Source organism: Periplaneta americana, chromosome 14, assembly GCF_040183065.1.
Source record: "Periplaneta americana isolate PAMFEO1 chromosome 14, P.americana_PAMFEO1_priV1, whole genome shotgun sequence".
Classification (NCBI taxonomy): Eukaryota; Metazoa; Arthropoda; class Insecta; order Blattodea; family Blattidae; genus Periplaneta; species Periplaneta americana.
The window spans coordinates 146,398,645-146,420,508 of record NC_091130.1 but is presented as its reverse complement, the minus strand read 5'-3'; the positions used below and the strand labels follow the sequence as shown (position 1 = coordinate 146,420,508).

The following is a 21,864-nucleotide window of genomic DNA, read 5'->3' as shown; positions in this document are numbered from 1 at the left end:
CAGAAACCAAATGCTCCTATCGGTCAGACTGGAGTTGGAATTAAGTAATTTGTCTCGAGTATCTTGAAATGTACGGATTTGCTCCTGTGAAGTACGGTTTACTCTACATAGTGTAATATAGCACTGTTCTATTCCTACTACGTTAGTATAGGTACTTCAGATGAATTTTAAAATGTAAAATGATCTACCTCTCTGTCACGCCTCTAGTTATCAGTTAGTGAGTGTGGAACAATGACGTCATGCGTTCTCGAGAACGGAAGTTCTATGTTCTAAATTTTGTTTGGCTATAAAACATATCGCTTCTCTTTTGTTTCACATGGCTCGGTATGGCCCGGTCACTTGCAGCGAGTATAGTCGGCGTTGCTGTACCGCTTGGATTCTACAGTTGTTCCAAAAGTTCTTTAAACACTCTGTAAATAATTATGTATATTCTGTAAATAAATGTGTTAACTCAATTTATTAAAATCACCATATTATATAATTTAACGAGAGAACCATATAGTCCAATGGAAAGTGTGTGATGTGATTATGTTTACATGTTTTAGGTTTCTAAGTTAACGTGGGGGTTAGGTCTACAGAAATTCTGAAGCTAACCAAAGGTAAGAAAATTATTCGATTATGAATGAAGGAATTATTTTAATGTGATTAATTTAATTCCATAGGCTTTCCGAAATTCCTTCGCTAAGAATTATTTTCTAATGAATACTCATGTCCACCGCTGTGGAATAACGGTTAGCATGTCTGACTGTGAATCGAGCTAGTTCAAATTCTAGTTGGGGCAAGTTGCTTGGTTGAGGCTTTTCCGGAGTTTTCCCTCAACCTATTAAGGGCAAATGCTGGGTAACTTTCGGCGCTTTACCCTGGACTCATTTCGCTGACATTATCACCTTCATAAAACGTCATAAAATAACATATTTAAAAAATGAATGCTCATATAGCGTGGTTTCACAGACTAAGTGTATGAGATAAATACCCTCATATATTTTTCACTTTGATTTAGTCATACCCAGTAGGATATTGGCTCTATTACCGCTTCTTGCGCTATATCCCTTTGAGAACGTTATCTTTCCCGGCAACATATTTATGTACTATTGTCAATTATCTTGCACATTTACATATTCTAAATCATCCATCTCTTACGGAGTGTTATGACACTATTCTACCACCGTACTTCTCTTTCTGGAAAACATTTTCGTTGAGTTTTTACTAAAGATGTTACTAATTGGTCCAACAGAACAGTATCTGTTATAGTGACAATTAATATTTGAGGATAAAAATTCGCTCCGGCGCCAGGGATCGAACCCGGGTTGACGTTTATATTTCAAGACAACTGTCATTATACAAGGAGCGCACTCAGCTGAGTGACTCAGTGGTCAGAGCACTTGGTACGTAGAACCAAGGACCAAGATTGCTGTGCACTTTACTGCGGAATCCCGGCCATTAGTCACTCAGCTGAGTGCGCTCCTAGTATAATGGCAGTTGACTTGAAATATTAACGTCAACATATATGTCCAACTTGGAGTCAAGCCACAAAAGGGAAACGATGTAGGAGGAGAGTTCGGTCCGGTGCTGTGGATTGAATTCGGCGTAGCTCAGTGGTCAGAGCGCTTGGTACGTAGAACCAAGGACCCGGGTTCGATCGCCGGCGCCGGAGCGAATTTTTCTCCTCAAATATTAATTTTCGTTGAGCCTTTTCCATACACCCTCTATTCCCTCCCACCGAACATCCTCATATTCATCTTTTTTCACTGTGTCTGTTCCTCGACTTTGGAATTCCCTACCGAGTAATGTAAGACACTGCCAGATATCAAACCAATTGAGTAGCTTAATATTAAAGACGGACATCTGTCGTCTCCATAGTTTTGATCTAAAGGCAATTTTTTAATTCACAGTGTTCTTTGTAATATTTAAGACAATTTATTTTATAAATGTAGTGTTAGAGTTTGCATATGGTTTCACTATAACTGGAAAGAGCATGAATAATTGTATAAAAAAACCACAGCTATCTAAATTTGGATTGAGGTCAGATGTCCGTCTTTGATATTAAGCTACTCAATTTAAGAATAGACTAATGGCATATTTTTCTAACAATTCTTGTTAACAAATGTAGCTGTTACAAGTTTCTCAATGTTTAATGGTTATATATATCACAGAATAAATACTTAAATTATCTTATTATTTTTATTATTATTTTTATTATTATTATTATTATCATTATTATCATTATTATTATTAAACTAGTTCGATTAATTAAAATGTGTCTCAGTGAAACGTACAGCAGAGTTCGTATAGGTCAGTTTCTGTCACATGAATTTCCAATTCACTGTGGGCTAAAGCAAGGAGATGCACTATCGCCTTTACTTTTTAACTTTGCTCTAGAGTATGCCATTAGGAAAGTCCAGAATAACAGAGAGGGTTTGGAATTGAACGGGTTACATCAGCTGCTTGTCTATGCGGATGACGTGAATACGTTAGGAGAAAATCGACAAACCATTAGGGAAAATACGGGAATTTTACTTGAAGTAAATAAATAGGTTTGGAAGTAAACCCCGAAAAGTCAAAGTATATGATTATGTCTCGCGACCAGAATATTGTACGAAATGGAAATATAAAAATTGGAAATTTATCCTTTGAAGAGGTGGAAAAATTAAAATACCTGGTAGCAACAGTAACAAATATAAATGATACTCGGGAAGAAATTAAACACAGCATAAATAGGGGAAATGCCTGTTATTATTCGGTTGAGAAGCTTTTATCAACCAGTCTGCTGTCAAAAAATCTGAAAGTTAGAATTTATAAAACAGTTATATTACCGGTTGTTCTTTATACTGTAGTTGTGAAACTTGGTCTCTCACTTTGAGAGAGGAACATAGGTTAAGGGTATTTGAGAATAAGGTGCTTAGGAAAATATTTGGGGCTAAGAGGGATGTAGTTACAGGAGAATTGAGAAAGTTACACAAAGCAGAACTGCACGCATTGTATTTTTCACCTGACATAATTAGGAACATTAAATCCAGACGTTTGAGATGGGCAGGGCATGTAGCACGTATGGGCGAATCCAGAAATGCATATAGAGTGTTAGTTGGGAGGTCGGAGGGAAAAAGACCTTTGGGGAGGCCGAGACGTAGATGGGAGGATAATATTAAAATGGATTTGAGGGAAGTGGGATATGATGATAGAGAATGGATTAATCTTGCACAGGATAGGGATCAATGGCGGGCTTATGTGAGGGCGGCAATGAACCTCCAGTTTCCTTAAAAGCCAGTAAGTATTATTAGTATTATTATTATTATTATTATTATTATTATTATTAATACTATTACTATTTCTTACTATTATTTATTATTGTCTCACTAACATTACTTATCTAACTTTCATTATATACTTTTACTTTCGTCATTCACTTTCACGTAGTTTTACGGTTTAAATATTGTAATAACTATGTAACCAATTATATTCAATTGGAATTAGTGTCTGGCTGGGCGGAAGAGAATGCCTACTGGCCTTAGCTATGTCAGATTAAATAAATAAATAAATAAATAATTATATACATGGTGTTATAAAAAGTATAATATTTTGAGGAGAAGTAGTATTCAACAAAAGAATACATAAATTCTAATAAACATGGGTTCTAAAACACATATACATTAAGAGATATGGGCAATTGTTCATCACTATAGATCCATAGAAGGCGCTCAATGTAATATCCATTCATTGTAATGAATCCCTCTGCCCTACGTCTTAGGAACACACGCATTCCTTGAATTACTCCTGGTTGGTAAAAAAATTTGAAATTATGTTTTATTTAACGACGCTCGCAACTGCCGAGGTTATATCAGCGTCGCCGGTGTGTGGGAATTTTGTTCCGCAGGAGTTTTTTCACATGCCAGTAAATCTACTGACATGAGGCTGTCGCATTTAAACACACTTAAATGCCATCGACCTGGGCCGGGATCGAACTCGCAACCTCGAGCACAGAAGGTCAGCGCTATACCCACTATGCTACCCAGGCCGACTCCTAGTTGGTCTCAGATGTGCTGGCAGGCACTGAAGACGCGCCCCTGTAGTGTTTGTACATCACCAAGTGGCTGTAAGAGACACTCTGATACGAATAATCACACACAATGTAACATGTAGATCCTCCAAAACCGTGACTATAGCCAAACAGTGTAAAAACAGCTGCAAAGGTGTTTTTTTTCTAAAAGCAGATTAGATAAAAGTATGTTTCATGACATATCTCGCTTATCTTCCAAAATTCCCGAGTTTGCGTTGGTGTTTAGCCGCCTACAGATAGCCTACCCAATGTTAGTAAATCTACCAACAATCTTGAACGTTTTTTCAAGCCTTTTAAAAAAGGAACAGACAATGTGGCAAGATCGTAACTGGACTTGACCTTAAATTAGACACAGGTGTCGTAAAAACACAGTCTAGTACACTGATGTCAAAGCAAACGCATTTTTCTGACCTTGAAGTCGTGCGCGGGCAGCAAGCGCTAAGTACGGAAAGAGGAAGGGTTGTGTATATGAATAAGCAACCTGTTGGATTAAGAAAACAGTGGTGCACAAACTTCAAACGGAACGTGAAATTTTATGTCGTTATTTTTATATGGCTTCTTTCTGTTTAATATTATCTATATTGTCTGTAAAACAAAAGTACTAACACTGATTTCTTAATATTGCACTTGTGTTTTAAATCTTAATAACATAATAGAGAGTTAAGAAGGAATATTCACTTAAATTCCATAGTAGTATAATATTATACTGTATTAAGTGGATGAAATACATCATTCATAAAGAAAGAGATATTCCAAAGAAAGAGAAAAGTGTTATGTTTTATTTAACAACGCTCGCAACTGCAGAGGTTATATCAGCGTCGCCGGATGTGCCGGAATTTTGTCCCGCAGGAGTTCTTTTACATGCCACTAAATCTACTGACATGAGACAGTCGCATTTAAACACACTTAAATGCCATCGACCTGGCCCGGGATCGAACCCGCAGCCTTGGGCATAGAAGGCCCCCAAAGAAAGAGATTGAGTATGACATGATAAGTTGGAATTTATATTGATGGTATCTTTAGTCTTACAAAAGTAATCAATAAACTAATCAAAACAATATTAGTGTACAAAGCAAAGTTACCTAGGTACTGTATCTGTTTTAAGTGTAACTAATATTCCATAACAAAAGTCTTATCGCATTATGCTTTTAAGGTGATATTTGTGAGCAACTTTCTATCATCAGAATATTAAATTATTTTCTCGAAATCTGCTGAAGCTATAGAGCTGACATTTTTACAACACATGGGCACATATCTTTTGCTTACGATGTAACAGTAGTTGCTTTGTTAATTCATTTCCTTACAAACAATTTCTATGCGAATATTTTCAAAATTTTCAATAAACTATCTTCAATAATACGTATATACTGTATATTAGATTTACTAAAACATTCTGTAAGGCTACTAAATAAATAAATTTCACTTTTCTATACGAAAAGTTAAGAAAATATTTCTTTTGAATAAAAAAATCAAACTTGTGAAAAATGAGCATTAAAATTAAAACTTACATTCTTATAATGCACTTATACTTCTCAGGCAAATCTAAAAATTAATATGGATACAGTTTTAATAAGTTCTCTTCCCTTTATCTATTGAATCAGTGCTGGCCATCTCTGAATATAGCTCGACCAAGCGGCATATATCATCTCTTTCGTCTGTCTCTTTCCTTTCCGCTGTAAAGCGCTCAGGCTCTCCTGGGCTCTAAAGCGCGCGCTTGCTCCCGTGGGCATTAATTGACATTACTGGTCTAGTATATGCAGTCACGGAAGCTCAATACGTAGTAAATATGCATCCATAAATAGTTGCTAACCACTAGGATCGCTAATATCGCCTCATTGCAGACAATGCGAAATAGTACCGGCACAGTCAATTGTTCCCAGCACCCTCAAAACTCAAGCTTCGTGACTGTATATACTAGGCTGTGGTAAAAAATTCATTTCATTCTGAAATGTAAGCACATACCATTCATCAAATTATGTGAGCGAAGTGAAAATAGAAGGCCTTCAAGAATGTCCTATACAGTGATGAAATATTCATTAATTCATTCATATAGTCACTTAAATGCATTCTTCAATAAATCACTCCAAATGAATAGGAATATAGCGTGAATTGTGTAAGAAGGTAATTTGTTCTGTTGGTCACATTGTTCAACATTGTTTACGTATTGTATTTATTTACATTCCATGGTATTCGTACATCGCTTCACAACTAGAATATGGAATATGTCAAAAAATATCTTGATAGCACTACAAAATCTTAAATTATAGTCACAGTCCAGTTGAAATATATACAGAAGAGTTTTACAGTATACTGATACAACACAAGGGGTTAGTATCAATACTTAATACAAGACAGAAATATTAATTCAGTGTTGTTGGATGTCATAAATTCACCTACAGATTAGAAGACGTGATAAATTAGGTACTTCTTAAATTAACCCTAAATAATCTTATGTTTTGAGTTTAATTTTTTATATCCATAGGGAGGTTTTTCTAAATTTTTACTGCCATATAACGCACTCCTTTTTGATAGCACGATAGACTTGCCGATGGAGTATAAAAATCATTTTTGACGTGTATTTATGCTATGAACTGTTGAATTAGTTACAAAGTTTCCATGACTACTTACGAGAAAGTTTATTAACGAAAAAAATATACCGACAAGCTATGGGAATTATTTGTAGTTGTTTTTAATGGTTCTACACGATTCCCAAGATTTGGCACCTACTATTATTCTAATTACTCTTTTTTGTAGTATGAATATACTGTTACTATCTGTAGAATTTCCCCAGAATATTATTCCAAAACTCTTTATCGACTGGAAATACGGAAAGTATATTTACTATCCTTTGCATAGATGTAATCGCAAAACATGCTGAATTTAGTTTGGGGGTAATTTCTTTAATATGATTTTTCCAATTTAACATATATTATCGATTTGTAAGCCAAGAAATTTAGTTGTTTCTATTAGGGACCTATTGTTAATTATTGCGCTTGAAATGTGCGAGGTTGAATGTGGGCAAGATTTAAATTAGATTGTGTTTTTTTCGTTAGAATTTAATACTAATTTATTGACAAATACGTAAATAAATACAAATAAAAATTAACATGACACATTAAATACTGCTTTAAGAAATATTAGAAACAAAAATTAATGATATTCATCGTTCTAAATGATTTTGGGATAAAAATAACAATAAAAAATGTATAAATTAGAAATTACATGCTGGTGAACGTATAATGAACAGTAAAAAGAAATGTGTACCTTAGTGAATATTTATTTTTCTTCCAAAGGAAGTAATAATTATAAAAAACTGTATCACAAAAATATTCATTTCGTCAGATGAATTTGAACCTGTAAAGTCCAGCAACGGCTTCAAGACAAACATTTCACCAACCAAGATGACTCTTTGTAACTAACTTCATCATTTAGCAAGGTGAATATCGACATGACACATTTCGAGACATCGTATAGAATATACAGTCTGATCCGTTTGGGTATGGATAATATTAATCAATTATTATAAAGCTATTATTATAATATGAAAATTTTCTTGCTGGTTATATTATGATTAAAAGATGGGAGTTTCCATATATGACAATCAACAATGCATAATCTGAAAGGATAAATGAAAATCGTAGATGATTAAAATGGCTACTACAAATCAACAGCGGCACAATGTGTTCTTTGGTACGCTAAATTTGAGAGTGTTAAAAGAGTTCAAAGGGAATTTCGACGTGAATATGATGTGTGTAATGTACCTAAATACGATTCCATAATGTTGTGTTATCGAACATTTGTAGAAACAGGTTCTGTGTTAAAAAAAAAAAACATGCAGGAGATCGCTGGCGAAACCCAGTACCTGAAACAGCTATCTCTTGGCTTGACCCCCAAACTCCCCAGATCTAACCCCCTCTTTACTTCTTCTTGTGAGGTTTTGTTAAAGACATAGTCTAGTCACAGAAACCCAGGAACATTGATGATCTGAGAGTAAAAATTTCTCAAACTTTTCAACAAATCACCCCTCTTATGTTACAACGGACATGTGCTGAATTGCATCACCGTTATGAGTTGTGCAGGGTGCGTAATGGGGGTCATGTTGAGCTCTGAGGAATCTCCCATCTTTCAGTGTTGTATGCACAAAGTTTCAACAAATGAAGTTCAGTAGTAAATGTTTTACGGTGTTTTTATTTTATCCATACCCAAACGGATCATCCTGTAGATTATATTACATCGAGATCTTTTATCAACGTCTTTCTGTATTTTACTTTTGGAGCTGTGATTTGTCTATCCAGCTTCCTAGTGTTATTACAACATGACAAATATCCATTTATATGGGACCTAAAGGTTTTGCTTACTATATAAAGTGAAATTGGGTTGAAACATGAGTTCAACAGCAACAGAATTACCGACATTTCTTGTAGGAAGAAAAACATCATGTCTGTTTGTTGAAAGAAGCTATTACTGATGACATCCACCATGAAGGACGGAAGATACCCGGCAGTGAACACCATACTGGAGGCTATCAACATATTGGCACTTCTTGCACGAACGCGTTTTAAGGTTTCCATGCCTACAGGCTCTCCAGGAATGAGCAAAATGCTTTTCTTCAAATGTCTAGAAGCCGCCACAGATAGAGAAGTTACCGCAACGACAGGGATGAATGAATAAACAAAGAAACCGATTATAGAAAATACTACATGATTTTCGGTAGGGAACGTTGCAAATAACAACAATACAAGAAGAGAGATAATGCAAGAAAACAGCCAAGACACGTACATAAGTCCAAGGCGGAATCTTCTGAACATGCAGCAATTCGGGTTATGAACCCTCCTCAATGAGGCAACTGCTATATACCTCTGAATACTGAGGATCGTGACAGAGTAAGCGGAAACTCCAATTGTTATGTTTATAATATAAGCATAGCTTAGTGACGTCACATTATGATACCAATCGACAACCCACACAGAGGGAAGAAAAAACATAACAGAACAGACCATCACGTTGATCAAGTTGGCGATTGTTAAATTAAAGATCATCAAATTTTGATCAGTTCGCAGTGCCTTGTTACGTACGAAAATGTGTAACAACACGCCATTGATAATTATGCTTATGCTTATTATAGTTAAGCAAATTGTATTAAATACTGTCTGTAAGTTATCGTCTGGCGTATAATATTCCATTCCTAGATATTTCTTTAGCAGTTTCTCAAGAAGTATTTCTGTCTCTTTATTCAAGTAATGTGTATCCCAATTCCTTACATTGAAGAAGCGTTCTATCCAGTTGTTGAGGCTGTAGTTATAGGTGATATTCTGTGTCAATATTAAGTTTGTTACAAACATAAGTTTATAGAAATTCTCCTTTTCTACGATATGCTTCAAATGATTGTCAGAAATATCAGTCACTGATTGATTGTCAGATATGTGACCAACGTTCAAATGAACCTGAGTCAGTAAGCACAAAATACACCCAAAATCACTTTTTGACTCGTTTATTCCACTTTCTAAAGCACTGTCACAAAACAGATGTCTCATTTTGTCATTCTCATCTCCTCTGGTCGCACACTGGAATTTTCTTCTTATATCCGACACTACACACGTTAACAATTCCGAGTTTTTAACGCTGAATTCAATATTGTTATGTAAGCACTCTGATATTTTTATGGCTTCTTCGTTCAGAGCATCTTCTTTTACATGTAAGAGACTGAGGTCACATAATGCATTTAGATCACAAGCTGCATCTCTTTGTATTTTCTGTTCGGTCCGTACCAGCTGTAGCATTACGATCTCCAGCAGCCAAAGGCTCCGAACAAAGATCTGTAAATAATATTGATAACATTTTTAAGGGTTTGTCTACTGTATGTAAAGTTGCGTCATAACAATCAAGCGAGGAAACAAAAGCACCATCATTATCATCAGGTCCGAATTAATTCAATTATCTGAATATTCTCATTATTATCTTGAATTTATTAAACATGGCCCAGAAATTTATTCAAAGACAGGTTGGCACCTCATAATTGACACCAATGAAGCATCACTGATGAGACAACTAAGTAAGGAGAAAATGGGGAAAGTTAGCCAGCTCCTTTCCTCTTTATCTTTGAAATAATTGGTGGATCAAAAATCACGTGCAAACAAAGAGTAACACGGTAAAAGCAAACGTAGCTTACAAAAAAAAAAAAAAGTGGATCAAGAAAAACGTAAACAAACAAAAAGTAGCATGGTAAAAGCAAACGTACCTTACAGAAGAAATTGGTGGATTAAAAATCATGTGAACAAACAAAACGTAGCATGGTAAAAAGCAAATGTAGCCTGCAGTAAAAATTGATGGATCAAAAATTGAGTAAACAAACCAAAAGTAGCATGGTAAAAGCAAAGGTAGCCTACAGCAAAAAATTGGTGGATCAAAACTCGAGTAAACAAACGAAAAGTGGTACGGTAGAAGCAAACGTAGCCTACAGCAAAAATTGTTGGATTAAAAATCAAGTAACGAAACAAAAAGTGGCATGGTAAAAGCAAATGTAGCCTACAGCAAAAATTGTTGGATTAAAAATCAAGTAAAGAAACAAAAAGTAGCATGATAAAAGCAAACGTAGCCTACAGCAAAAATTGTTGGATTAAAAATCAAGTAAATAAACAAAAAGTAGCATGGGAAAAGCAAACTTAGCTTTCAGCAAAAATTGTTGGATTAAAAATCACGTAAACAAACAAAAAGTAGCACGGTAAAAGCAAACGTAGCCTACAGCAAAAATTGATGGATTAAAAGCACGTAAACAAACAAAAAAGTAGCACGGTAAAAGCAAACGTATCCTACAGCAAAAATTGTTGGATTAAAAATCACGTCAACAAACAAAAAGTAGCATGGTAAAAGCAAACGAAGCCTACAGTAAAATTTGGTGGATTAAAAATCACGTCAACAAACAAAAAGTAGCACGGTAAAAGCAAACGTAGCCTACAACAAAAATTGTTGGATTAAAAATCACGTCAACAAACAAAAAGTAGCATGGTAAAAGCAAACGTATCCTACAGCAAAAATTGTTGGATTAAAAATCACGTCAACAAACAAAAAGTAGCATGGTAAAAGCAAACGAAGCCTACAGTAAAATTTGGTGGATTAAAAATCACGTCAACAAACAAAAAGTAGCATGGTAAAAGCAAACGTAGCCTACAGCAAAAATTGTTGGATTAAAAATCACGTCAACAAACAAAAAGTAGCATGGTAAAAGCAAACGAAGCCTACAGTAAAATTTGGTGGATTAAAAATCACGTCAACAAACAAAAAGTAGCACGGTAAAAGCAAACGTATCCTACAGCAAAAATTGTTGGATTAAAAATCACGTCAACAAACAAAAAGTAGCATGGTAAAAGCAAACGTATCCCACAGCAAAAATTGTTGGATTAAAAATCACGTCAACAAACAAAAAGTAGCATGGTAAAAGCAAACGAAGCCTACAGTAAAATTTGGTGGATTAAAAATCACGTCAAGAAACAAAAAGTAGCACGGTAAAAGCAAACGTATCCTACAGCAAAAATTGTTGGATTAAAAATCACGTCAACAAACAAAAAGTAGCATGGTAAAAGCAAACGAAGCCTACAGTAAAATTTGGTGGATTAAAAATCACGTCAACAAACAAAAAGTAGCATGGTAAAAGCAAACGTATCCTACAGCAAAAATTGTTGGATTAAAAATCACGTCAACAAACAAAAAGTAGCATGGTAAAAGCAAACTTAGCCTACAGCAAAAATTGTTGGATTAAAAATCACGTCAACAAACAAAAAGTAGCACGGTAAAAGCAAACGTATCCTACAGCAAAAATTGTTGGATTAAAAATCACGTCAACAAACAAAAAGTAGCATGGTAAAAGCAAACGTATCCTACAGCAAAAATTGTTGGATTAAAAATCACGTCAACAAACAAAAAGTAGCATGGTAAAAGCAAACGTAGCCTACAGCAAAAATTGTTGGATTAAAAATCACGTCAACAATCAAAAAGTAGCATGGTAAAAGCAAACGTATCCTACAGCAAAAATTGTTGGATTAAAAATCACGTCAACAAACAAAAAGTAGCATGGTAAAAGCAAACGAAGCCTACAGTAAAATTTGGTGGATTAAAAATCACGTCAACAAACAAAAAGTAGCATGGTAAAAGCAAACGTAGCCTACAGCAAAAATTGTTGGATTAAAAATCACGTCAACAAACAAAAAGTAGCATGGTAAAAGCAAACGAAGCCTACAGTAAAATTTGGTGGATTAAAAATCACGTCAACAAACAAAAAGTAGCATGGTAAAAGCAAACGTAGCCTACAGCAAAAATTGATGGATTAAAAGCACGTAAACAAACAAAAAAGTAGCACGGTAAAAGCAAACGTATCCTACAGCAAAAATTGTTGGATTAAAAATCACGTCAACAAACAAAAAGTAGCATGGTAAAAGCAAACGTAGCCTACAGCAAAAATTGTTGGATTAAAAATCACGTCAACAAACAAAAAGTAGCATGGTAAAAGCAAACGTATCCTACAGCAAAAATTGTTGGATTAAAATCACGTCAACAAACAAAAAGTAGCATGGTAAAAGCAAACGAAGCCTACAGTAAAATTTGGTGGATTAAAAATCACGTCAACAAACAAAAAGTAGCATGGTAAAAGCAAACGTAGCCTACAGCAAAAATTGATGGATTAAAAGCACGTAAACAAACAAAAAAGTAGCACGGTAAAAGCAAACGTATCCTACAGCAAAAATTGTTGGATTAAAAATCACGTCAACAAACAAAAAGTAGCATGGTAAAAGCAAACGTAGCCTACAGCAAAAATTGATGGATTAAAAGCACGTAAACAAACAAAAAAGTAGCACGGTAAAAGCAAACGTATCCTACAGCAAAAATTGTTGGATTAAAAATCACGTCAACAAACAAAAAGTAGCATGGTAAAAGCAAACGTAGCCTACAGCAAAAATTGATGGATTAAAAGCACGTAAACAAACAAAAAAGTAGCACGGTAAAAGCAAACGTATCCTACAGCAAAAATTGTTGGATTAAAAATCACGTCAACAAACAAAAAGTAGCATGGTAAAAGCAAACGTAGCCTACAGCAAAAATTGTTGGATTAAAAATCACGTCAACAAACAAAAAGTAGCACGGTAAAAGCAAACGAAGCCTACAGTAAAATTTGGTGGATTAAAAATCACGTCAACAAACAAAAAGTAGCATGGTAAAAGCAAACGTAGCCTACAGCAAAAATTGATGGATTAAAAGCACGTAAACAAACAAAAAAGTAGCACGGTAAAAGCAAACGTATCCTACAGCAAAAATTGTTGGATTAAAAATCACGTCAACAAACAAAAAGTAGCATGGTAAAAGCAAACGTAGCCTACAGCAAAAATTGATGGATTAAAAGCACGTAAACAAACAAAAAAGTAGCACGGTAAAAGCAAACGTATCCTACAGCAAAAATTGGTGGATTAAAAATCACGTCAACAAACAAAAAGTAGCACGGTAAAAGTAAACATAACCTACATAAAAAATTGGTGAATCAAAAATCACGTAAACAAATTGAAAGTTGCGTGAGGAAACCGAACTTCACCCCTTTCTCCTCTAACAATAAGTACAAATATAACTTAAAACTTACCGGTATACGAAATATGTACTATTCGAGTTTATAGAAAAAAGGTGATAATTTACACAAAATATATAGGTACGATTATATTTTCTTTAAATATTCATAACTTACACAAAATATACACTATTCTATTTCGTACAAACTATGCTCATAACTTATTTGTAATGTACATTCTTCTATTTTCCGCAAAAAATAACATTCCTACAAGTTTCAAGATATAAATAAGAAATAATCCTTGCTATAATACGAAAACTACTTTATGGAAATGATCACTGACAATTCATCAACTTTATTTAAATTACCTTTCACGTAAAATGTTTGAGGAATGTGAGTTTTTTAAGAGAGTACTGTTCATTGCTTGTTTGCTTATGCAATATAAATTACTCGTGTGTTTTCTCCCTTTATTTGGTTTTGAATTCTGAAACAAAGTAATTTCACTTGTACCAGAGATAATTGTTAAGACCTACATGAGCGCATAGTGGATTGTTAGAAAACTATGACCAAAGCTCCGTATGAAATGAAAATCGATTAAAAACAGATGTATGAGAATGGATTAGTTACAGCTTTATGTATGTAATTTTCATTTGTCTTAACTCTTAGACATTTACCATGGTAGGAGGTTCTGTTAACTGTTGCTAACAAATTTTGTACAGCAAGTACTACAGTAGTGAAGATAAAGATCTGAAGCTGTGATAAGAACTTTAAAACAGAGTCCTATTTACATGGATAATGCCACGATAATCCAGGATTCAATGCAGAAGACAAGTTACGAAATAATTCTTAGTGTATGCCTAATCAGTCAAGTGGGTTTAAACCACTCATGACGTTCAATAAATATAAGAGTATTTACAGTAGATGTAACAGCAACATACCAGTTTAAACATAGTTTGGAATGTGGTAATGATTTAAATGTTCTCTCCTTAATACGACGTATTTAATTTGATTATTCTACATTATTTTTCATTTCCTAAATAACACTTCTGGTAAATAATATCATAAGAGTCTTCAAAAGTATACGCTTATATATACAGTTTGGCCCAGAATAAAGTATTCCAAATTATTTTTAAGTTGGTTATTTTACGACGCTTTATCAACTGGTCTGGTTGGACGCGCTTCCGAACAGAGGCAGCAGCATTTTCTCTAAGGTTACAGCACAGTTTTGAAGGCGACTCTGAACATATAAAATGTTCTTAAAACAGTTCATACTACGAAGCAAACTGCTACCAGATCAAATAATGTTGAATCTCACTTGTTTGATGAGATCATAATTGCGAAAAATGTTCTGAATTCTAAACAAGATGGTGAATTGAAGGAAATTTTAAAATCAAAACATTTAAATAAAATTTAGGTGGAGGACCTATTGAAAGGTGTTGATGAAAAGCTCCCAAATTTAAAAAATGATAAGAGCTCATTATGTATATTTCTGGTACAAATGCAGATGTTTAAAGATGTTCTCCTGCGTGAACTCATTGTGTACTTTAAAAATCATATTGAGCCCGATAAGCAGTTAATATATTAAATTGGGTTAAACAAAGTCCGTCTATACTTATCTTTGAAACAAAATAACTAAAACTTATTTGTACACATTGTTTAATAAGTTTTAACGTTTTCGACTCTACAAAGTCATTATCAGAAGTCATGCCGTAGAATACATAGGAATTTGAATGTGCATTTATGTGATCTACTGTAGTATATAACACTACTGTGTACTGATAAGAAAAACAAGCAGGATACATGCTCCACGAGCAGTGGAAACGTGTTCGAAGGACCTCAGAGTAAGTTGCTCCATTCAAACGGGGCAGCAAAATGACAAGTCCCAGCAAATGATCACTAGCAAAACCAGCCCTGATGTTTGCAGTAAACCTTTGCCGGAGACATACCTGAAACATTCGACAGAATCCGACAATGATTGCTAGGACGGTACAATAGATGTTCAGAATGACATTATGTAACCAGTCCGCAAGGGTATTTGAGAAAAAAATGAATTTAATAATTTCATTAATTGTAAATGCCACTAAAACCTGTCTTTTCTTCGCTGTCGCGTAACTTTTAAACGGCGCTTCAGAAAACATTGTTTCACGAAAACCCATACTCTCTATTTGTAAACCGAAACAAAAATTAAACCTTCAAACTAGCACAACTAGTTCCACTCACATAAATTGCGTATTCTAAGTGTCTGTGTATCCGTGATACTGTGCAGAAAATCAGCTTTTCTTTCTTCTTTGTTTGGAACTACAAGCCAAACATTGCATCCATTTTTCTTTCCATCTATATTATTATATATTACATGCAGGATGATTCACAAGGATTTACAGTCAATTATAGAGCTTATTTCCGAAGACATACTGAGCAAAAAATGTCATATAAACATGTGTCCTAATCTCAATGGGCCATATTCACAGACATTCTTAGCGCGGGCTTCCGGTGGATGATCAGCAAACTAAGGTTTTTCGTATTCATAAACCAGTGTTAGCGATGTGTGATGATGTGTGATGTGTGATATGTGATGATGTGTGATGTGTGATATATGATATGATGTGATATATGATATGATATGAATCCTGTACAAGTAATCAGTCGATAGCCGGGGCTAGTTTAGCACGCTCGTAGCGCGGGCTAGCGAAATATCTATGAATAGCACCCAATATTTTCAGAACTACACTAATTTGAAGTTGTTTGTAAAATACCATTATTCTTAACTAATATTCTGAAGCTAGAAATGTGTTGTTAAATCCATAGTTGCTTCGTACAGATTTTTTTTTTTAACTACAAAATTACATTTTCTTACGTATTTATCATAATTGTTACAAATCACGCCACTCTTGTAAATTCTTTAAGACTGTACATTAGGATGCATAATTAAACTGTAAAGAATCAAGTTACTAAAGTCGTATGAGACAAGTCCGTAACAAAAATATCATTTTTACTTAAAAATTGAAAAATAAAATTGTACAAAGCAATTAACAACACAGCTCCAGAACATTAGCCAATTAAAGAAATGATACTTCTGAATAGTTCATTCTCTATTTGTAATATTTTTTTACCCTCAAAACTAAATAAAAAAAGGTATTTTACTAACAACTTCAAATTAATGTAACTCTGAAAATATTGAGATTAGGACAAATATTTATATGACTTTTTTGCTCAAAATGTCTTCGGAAATAAGCTCCATAAGGGACGGTAAATGCTCGTGAATCACCCTGTATAATTTTTTATTATTATTATTATTATTATTATTATTATTATTATTATTATTATTATTATTAAAAATGTGAACAAAACCTACCGTAAGATATGTGGCTTCCATAAACAAACTGTTTTATTTATTAATAAATCACAGTATTTCACTTTGTATCACGTTCAGTATTCCCACTAGTACAATACTAATTATTTACATTTAGACCAGGAACTAAATTCGAGATCATTGCAAGTCATCTCCAATAATACCAAGATTGTAAATAGCACGTTATTCTGAAAGTGATTGTATGAGATAAACCAGTAACATTCTTCGAAAATTTAAATATTGCAACTTGACATTCGCAACATTTTCTCGTCACCCATCACACAGTAACTATTGTACATAGGCCTGTACAAAATCAACAAGTAATATAGACTGAGGCAGGTTAGGAACAACAGTGCACGTCTGTAGTGCGTATCACTCCAAACAAACTGATATCGAAACATCTTCATGACATAACATTCCCATCACCATGAAAAACAAAGGGGGAAGATAAAAGAGTATCTCTGTATCCATGTAATTCCAGCTAATTCGATAAGCTAAAGATATAACCCCCTCTTCCTTTCCATTTTCCCTCTCTTTTGTATGTTTATTTTCTATTTACATTGTCCTTCACATTTCCCTCTTTGTTTCTCCTTTCTTTTTTTTTATTCCTTTATTAACATATACAGAGTGATAGGGACATACGTGCAAATATTTTGATATTATTTTGTTTAACAACAAAGCATGTAAAACAACGCCCTATTTACTTTTTTCCCTTGGTCTATTTTGTCATAATGTACGTATTTTAAGGTCTGATGTTTTATGAATGATCACACTATGAAACGCCTGTCATTTTAGACCAGGAATGTCAGGGACACGGGCGAAGTAAAGGCCCATTCACAATGAAAATTAAGCATAACTTAAGAATGTAAACGTTACCATAAAACCAAAAAGTCATACCATCATAAACATAACCGCGAAGATACTTCGTAACCATGGAAACATAACAACGACGCCATTTCCTCATATTCTGTCGTATACTTCAGCGCTCCACGATTGTGTTCTGTTTGCAAATCACGTAAGCATAAGCATGAAAGTTTGGAGTTCGCAAACTTTCATGTTAACGTCTAACGGCAATGTTAATGTCAGCGTTTATGTGAATAATTGTGAATGATCCCATTTGGTAACCTGGGCGCAAACTTCTGTGTTTATTCTCTAGAAATAATTCTTCCGATGTCAGTCTCGTTGGAAACTATTCTCATAGCTGAGAATCTGTCTTCGCCTCATTTTGTTGAGATTCATTTGTAAAAAAAAATGTTCGCACAAGTGCTCCCAAATATTGGCATTGCTTATTCTGCAATCTTTCGAGCGATGTGGAATTTAAACAAATCAAAAATAACCACGGTAATACTTTTAAAATTGTTAACAACACAGCGTTATAACTTCTAGTTACATTTTCAATACTTTAGTAAAATTTTTTAGACCTAACTAAATCGCTTTCACGCACCTGAAAACTATTTGTTCACCCCATTCGATTAAAATTCTTACGCCCGTTTTCAAGATAAAATGTACAAATATACACTAATTGCTCGTTTAGTATGTATGTTTAGTCAGCGGTCCGAAAACTGGTTGGAATCTCAGAAGTGATATCAATAAGGCAACTAAGCCAGGAGATAATGTGATGGGGTAGGGTTGGCAGTTTCTTTCTCCCTCCACTGCACGTATCTCTGGCTAGTAACACACAGAGCATTCGCTTTTACATGATGTTGGTTCACAGGGCGGCGCGCGACCAACACGAAGGCCATTTAAATACGTGGCAAACCGTCTCCCGTATGCTCGACGCCTACATTATGTAAGCAAACGCTCTGTAGTTCAGTAAAATCGTTCTTTCTCGGACACAACATATCGTCATGTAAGATGTACTTCCTGATAATATATATATATATATATATATATATATATATATATATATATATATATATATATAGATCAGGGGCGGCTTTTGGAGTAGTGCCAGTGTGCCATGACACCACCAATGAAAGAAACAAAAATAATATCCTAGAAAGCAGTTGTAATAGTTTATACATTTTATTCGTATTTCATTTGAACGAGCGCGCACATATCCGGACGCACTCTTGCAGCGTTTTTCCGAACGTTGGAGCCACTTCGCTGAGGCACTACCTGCGTCCATATAACACTGTACAAAAGGCTACTGCTTCTAGTTTATATGCGTTTCTTATGGCTGACTTTGAGCCGAATTCAATTTGACTCAGTAGTTAATATTCCGCCCGCTAGAGCATAGTAATGCAGAAATTTCGCTAGATGGCAGGGTTGTTGGAGACGTTATTTGTCTATGAGTTAGAGTTCCGCGCCAAATGTTAATGTAATTTTGCCAATTCAAAACTAATGCACATAACTTGGATTTGAATGTGTAAATTATTATCCATTTAGCTATATTGAACGCAGAGATAGTCATGGTTCTTTTTAGAAAGATAAATATTTTTTTTCATATTATGTAAAACTGTTTGTTAATGTTGTGTAATATTTGTTTTATTTTGCGGCAACTAAATATCGCTACACTGTTGCTACAGTATTGATGCTTCTGTTAACGATACATGAGATCTGTGCAGGACATGAACATGTGTTATTCAGGCCGCTGCCTTGGATTCATCGGCCTGTTAAATAAAGTGCAAACGTGTTTGTTTATTATCTATGCTATTGTTTATCTCGTGTGTTTTTGCCAGTAATTTTACTAGTTATAAAAGTTATTTGTACTTGACTAACAATACTGTGAAAGTTTTGATTATCTGTATCTGTAAATTCCGTTATTAGTTTCAGAAATGTTATAGTAACTGTTACTAGATACATTATTAACTGTACACCTGGTAAAATAGCTGGTTTAATTAATGTGTTTTATTTAATATAATGCAAACGTGAACTGTTATTATTAATTTCACTAGGGTAATTTGCGTACAACTTTTTTCATTTTTGGCACCACCACCAGAATGTCTCACCGGCCGCCACTGATGTGTGTATATATGTGTGTATATGTATATATATATATATATATATATATATATATATATATAGGGTGTTTCAAAAATACGGGGCATAATTTCAGGTGTGTATTTCCCACATGTAGACAATCAAAATAGTTCATTACAACATGTGTCCGGAAATGCTTCATTTCCGAGTTATGGCCTTCACAACATTGAAATACACCGGAACGTTTTTCTTTCCGCAGGTCGTTGTCATTATAGAAGATGTTCAAAATGTCCACCTCCTGCTTGAATACAGACCTCACATCCATGCCTCATTGACCTGCGAACACGATCCCAAACTCCAGGAGTATTGCGTATGTCCTCAGAACATGCCACAGTTCGATTCCGAAGGGATTCCAAATCAGGCACCGGAGACGAATAAACGAATGATTTTAAATGGCCCCACAAGTAGAAATCGAGAGGGTTCATATCAGGTGAGGGTGGAGGCCAAGCAATTGGGCCACCTCTACCTATCCATCGATCAGGAAACCTTCGATCCAAGTACCTACACAACACTGAATGTAACCTTCGCCTCGGAATGAACTGTCAGAGTGCCCTCTCAATGTCTCCTTTGACGGCAAAAACCTGCGGAAAGAAAAACGTTCCGGTGAATTTCAATGTTGTGAAGGCCATAACTCGGAAATAAAGCATTTCCGGACACATGTTGTAATGAACTATTTTGATTGTCTACATGTGGGAAATACATACCTGAAATTATGCCCCGTATTTTTGAAACACCCTGTATATATACATATATATATATATATATATATATATATATATATATATATATAAGCCATAACCTCAATCAGAGGTAGCTCATTTCGCAGTAACCTATTGGCATGGCACAGATACATTATAGGGGCCAATCTCCTTATTGGTTGAATGGTATGAATGCTACTATCGATATGTATTGTTGTTATAATCGACATAAATTATGTTGCCAACTTCTAAATTAACAGTCAGTTTTATATTGTTGACTTGTAGCCTACTTCAAAATGGAAATAACGGCAGCAATACTTACTTACTGGCTTTTAAGGAACCCGGAGGTTCATTGCCGCCCTCACATAAGCCCGCCATTGGTCCCTATCCTGAGCAAGATTAATCCATTCTCTATCATCATATCCCACCTCCCTCAAATCCATTTTAATATTATCTTCCCATCTACGTCTCGGCCTCCCTAAAGGTCTTTTTCCCTCCGGCCTCCCAACTAACACTCTATACGCATTTCTGAATTCGCCCATACGTGCTACATGCCCTGCCCATCTCAAACGTAATAGTAAACGGCAGTAATAGTGAAATATATTTTTCCTGAGCCAAAAATATAATACAAATTGACTAAAATCACATCAGTAGTAATAAACTGTTTAAAAGTTATTTAATTTTTTAATTTGGTAGTATTTAATGCTTATCGAATATCGAATGCTAAAACCGCTAATCGAACCATTACTTCCGCTGACTTTTTTTGCGTATAATGTGTGATGGGTGGCTCCTGTAATGCATCTGTTCGGCCTATTTCATGGGTATTCGAAAATAAAATATATTGTTAAGATATTTTCGGTTCATATTTTTCGTTTACAAATACACGTGTGTATTACTTATGCCTGTTTATGAACGTAAAATTAATTCATTGGATTAAATCAATAATCAATTTCAATCTGCATAATTTTTATGGAATACTAAGATAAGTTAATGATGCCCCATATGTTCTAGCCTCAAATGCACGAGGAATCGCTATGGGTACACATGAATTCCTTGTTTACAATTTATAAGAAGCTTTACTGAAATGTTTGACACTATACAAAAAGACAGACACAAATAACACAAATATTATTACTTTATCAAACTCTCAGTTTACAATAGCACTGTAATTATTACTTACAATAACAGGAGCACAGCACAAAACATGGAAACTTCGTTGTTCACTGACAAACGT

At 34.6% G+C, this 21,864-nt stretch overlaps 1 long non-coding RNA gene across 1 annotated transcript; it reads right to left on the bottom strand.

Annotated features, from left to right (window-relative positions):
- Nucleotides 1–8,256: 8,256 nt before the first annotated feature.
- LOC138713811 (uncharacterized) lies at nt 8,257–21,864 on the bottom strand. The gene is made up of 2 exons (XR_011335991.1): nt 21,811–21,864; nt 8,257–9,870 (listed from the first exon to the last, which is right to left on the bottom strand). It is a non-coding gene; the product is annotated as an uncharacterized lncRNA (long non-coding RNA).